This window comes from Oryzias latipes, chromosome 20, assembly GCF_002234675.1.
Source record: "Oryzias latipes chromosome 20, ASM223467v1".
In the NCBI taxonomy this organism is placed as follows: Eukaryota; Metazoa; Chordata; class Actinopteri; order Beloniformes; family Adrianichthyidae; genus Oryzias; species Oryzias latipes.
The window spans coordinates 20951958-20956135 of NC_019878.2; the positions used below are offsets into that span (position 1 = coordinate 20951958).

The 4178-nt window shown below is 38.0% G+C and overlaps 1 long non-coding RNA gene across 1 annotated transcript; it reads right to left on the minus strand.

The window, feature by feature from the left end:
- Positions 1-297: 297 nt before the first annotated feature.
- On the minus strand, positions 298-3536 carry LOC110014234. The gene is made up of 5 exons (XR_002289355.2): positions 3208-3536; positions 2251-2471; positions 2061-2122; positions 1807-1963; positions 298-772 (listed from the first exon to the last, which is right to left on the minus strand). It is a non-coding gene; the product is annotated as an uncharacterized LOC110014234 (long non-coding RNA).
- Between the last annotated feature and the right edge of the window lie 642 nt (positions 3537-4178).

The window sequence follows — 4178 nt, forward strand, 5'->3', positions numbered from 1 at the left end:
CTCTTGAATTTCTTACCAAAGCCGTTAATGAGAAGGATATTTGAGATATATTTGAGAAAGAAAAGAGAATTTAGTTTTATAGCAGTGGTCGCCAATCCTGGTCCTCAAGGGCCACCATCCTGCAGATGGTGAATCAACAGGTGATTAACCACATCCTGCAGAACTTGAGGAGGCAATTCAACCACTGCAGCAGATCTGTTGGAGCAGGAAAACAGCTAAAACATCCAGAACAGTGACCTTCAAGGACCAGGATGGGAGACCACTGATATACAGTAACAGTAAAAACAATACTAGAAATGTAAATGCTTTACACTTTATTTGGGCAGCACCATCATCAGTACAGCATTTGAATTGTGGTAGCAGAATTAGACACTTTTTAAAAAATATAGTACATGAACCGTGGCGTACTCAATCTGGTTGACATGCTGGTCATGAATACTTCCAGATTTTAAACAACAAACACACTGACATCACTGCTGAGGTACAAGGAAAAAAACAAGATTATGTAACCACGTAAAAAAGTACCTGATAAAAACATTCTCTGAAACTTCCAGACTATCAAATCCATGAACCAATTTGAGAACCAAATTAAGATAAAAAATAAGAATAAAAAATAATAAAAAGGATGGAAGAGAAACCAGTCTGCATACTGTAGATCATAGCAGTGGCCTTAGAACCTGCTCTGCCCTACATTTGCTGACAAAGGCTTTCTTGAGCTTGGCCTCTTCAATTTGTTCCCAACCAGGTAGAGTGGCACATCACAGGACATCAGCTGTAAGACAAGAACATTAAAATCTGGCATGAGTAGATTGATAATAGACCGCACATAACAGAGATAACACTTCAAGCTAGAAGCAAACTGTAGTTTTATAAAAGCAGCTGCATAATGCTACCATAAGATTACGTTTCTGTCATCCCTTAAAGCAGCCACACGTCGCTTTAGAGGACATCTGTTTCAGTTAAAAGAATTGAAATGCAGCATTCTATGGGCATTAACTATTTAACAAATGAGGTTCAAATCTGTTTCATTTCATTTTTCATGATACAGTCCAGATCAAACATTTAAGAAATTATCAAAAGTCACATTTTGCATGGTTGGCTCTTAACAAGGGAAAAATAATACCCTTGTCTTAATTGGGACGCTAAGGGCTGATCGTGTCAGACGGCAAACTGTGGAAGAAGGTATTTCAACACAAACATTGTATAATTAAGAAGTTTATGGTCAATATTTTTTGGATTGTTCAGAATATTTCCATTAGTTTTTTTAACTTAGAGCACTTTGGCTTACGTCTTTGTTCTGTTTGAGACTGAAGAATTTTCCCTTAGTGTTACAAAAGTAAAGGTTGGAAAAAAGTCTGTTATACTAAGAAAACTTCATAAAGCCACCCTTTAAATTGTATTTTATATTTCTTTTACTGTGACAAAATCTTGCTATTTAAATCAAATTACCCCAAAATAAAAATAAAAATAGCTTTTTCACAGCTAAATTTTAGGTTAGCCAGGGCTGCTCATTCCTGGTCCTTGGGATCTATCACCCTGCCTGTTTTCTAGATCTCCAAGCCCTGCTAGCTGTTGATCAGCTCAACCAGATATCTCCACATTCTGACTGAACACACCTGGTCCAGGTAATCAGCAGCAAGCAATTCAGGGAGAGTTGGAAAACAGGCAGGCTGGTAGATCTCAAGGACCAGGGATGAGCAGCCCTGAGTTAGATTAATACAAGATTAATTAGAATAATTAACTGCAGGTCATGATTAACTAACACCCCCAAAAATGAATCCCATGACAGCACTGATAAATATGTACCTTTGCAGAAACTCCAGGGTTGAAGCCAGCTCAGTTGGATAATGACTGTTAAAGCAGAAGTAGCTTCTGAACATCAGGCACAGTGCTGCAATGTTGTTGTGTACGATGGAGCGGTTCCAACTCAACATGAACCTCCTTGGGGAAAAGAAAGACTGTCCTAAAGACAGAACAATGGATAAAGTAAACATGTCACTCATGTACAGTGTACAAAGACAAAACCTTTTGAATAATTTAACACTGGAAACTTTACTTACCACATAAATAACAGTTGGAGTCATCTTAGCAGATGACGATGTGCTGTTCTCTGGCGTTTGGTCTGCAACAAAAAACAAACAAACAGTATAAGTGTGTTAAGTTTACACTGTACTGTCAGTGTGTTACCCATTCACATTCATATCCACTTCCGTGCATTACAAAAACTCATTTGTAATGTTTGAGACTCACATTTCAATTTCCAGAAAGCAAGACGTTTCCGGGCTTGAACAGGTCTCAAAGCTGGCAGCAAGTCAGCCTCTTCTATGAATCGTAGATCCTCATACAACTCCATTTATTCCAATGGACTGCAAGTGTTCTTCCAGGATGTCTTCTGTGGCTCTGGTAGGACCTCCATAATGGCAGTGTGGAGGAACATGGGTTTTGATTCACGAGTAAAGAATTTAGATCACCTTGAATCAGAAAGGGAAAAAAACATGTACACACATTTTATAATTATACAGCACAAAATAAGATCTGGAAAGGTTTTTAAATATGATTCACTAAAATCCTCGTACATTATCAGTGTTGACATTTGTTGGCTTAGTGCTCTCTAAACATCTCAACCACTGACAGAGGGCTGAGAACATGTTTCCCTAATATGCATACTTACATTTTCAGATTATGCTTTCTTTCTAGACATGAGAGCAGTTAATGATGACTTTTCTTTAAACACATGATGTCCATAAAAAGTTTCAAAAGATGACATGCCAGGCCAAACGTCTGCAAGATGATCTTTTAAACAAGATAAAAGCTTTTTACAGCGTAAAAATTGAACATACAGTGAAACTGCACGTTTTGAAGTTAGCAATAATGGAAATGGTTTGTGGTGTCGTCACACTGTGAATGGGATGAACCCTGCAGACCCTTAACTGAAGAGCAAAATGTCTTCCAACAGACAGTTATTTACTTAGCACTCACGCGTTTGGAAAAATATCGAGGCTCATTCCTGTAAAATCTACACTGCAAATAATATTCAATGTGTCTATTTTTTTATTACAAAAAGCACACGTTATCCTTTTTAAAATGCAATAATTACTTATACAGCCAAAGCCACCGCGAGTAGCCCAGACTGCATTACTGGCAGAGCTAGCTTAAAACACCTTTAGCACTGAGTTGAGAGTTGGAGGAAAGAAATCGCAAGCTTACCGTGCAAACTTCAAAGATTTTACTTGAATCCTTTCCAGACAAGCAAAAAAAAATGTTGGAGATTCATCCCACGGATTTTAAAAACGCAGAAAAAATACGACAAGCTCTCGTCAAAAGTCTCTCGTTCTCTGCACTTCTCCCGCTTGCAGATTCCGGCCCGTTGGTGACGTCAACCACTGAGTTTTCCCTCCCACCGTGATCAACCAATCAGAAATCTGTGTCAAGTGAGGCTGTGATACAGTTTAAAATTCAAATCGGGTTACTCCAGGCTTCTGTTTGTTCAATATGATGCAGACTAAAATCAAGAAAAAAGAAAATATTTTCAGCTTGTAAGGCTGCATGAAGGGTGATTTTTAAAGACAAAGATAAATTCACTCAAACTGAACCCCATAAATCTGTACCACCCTAAAGTTGATTAATTTATTTGATTATTTTTATTTGTGTATTTTATTTGTTTGTTTCAAATGTACAATCTATTTTTTGTTCACTTTAAGGTGATCCAAATTTGATCCCTAATGTCCTTTACTTAGTTCAGACATCAATGTGTTAAACTTTTATACCCACCAACATATAAGTGTGCGTATAAAGTAATCCCCCCGTATTCGCGGGGGTTACGTCTCCCCCCCCCCCCCCCCCCCCCCCCCGCGAATAACGAAAATCCGCGAATAATTGACCCTGTTTTAAAACTCCCAGAGCCAGAGCCTCTGCAGAGTCAGAACCTTTTTCTGTTTGGGTTCATTTCCAGAAGCTGGAGATCCTTCAGGGCTTTTATTGGCTTTTATTAACCTTGTCAGAATGGTAACAGCTCGAACAAAAATAGCGCATCATCATTAACCCAACATACATTCTTGTTCATTCATGTTTATTCAAGCAGTCAAAAGAAAAGTTTATTAAATCGACACTGCAACGTTGTCTTGAAATTTCATGGTTTTTAAAAAGTTTCAAAAATATGTCTTTTGAGGACATGACTG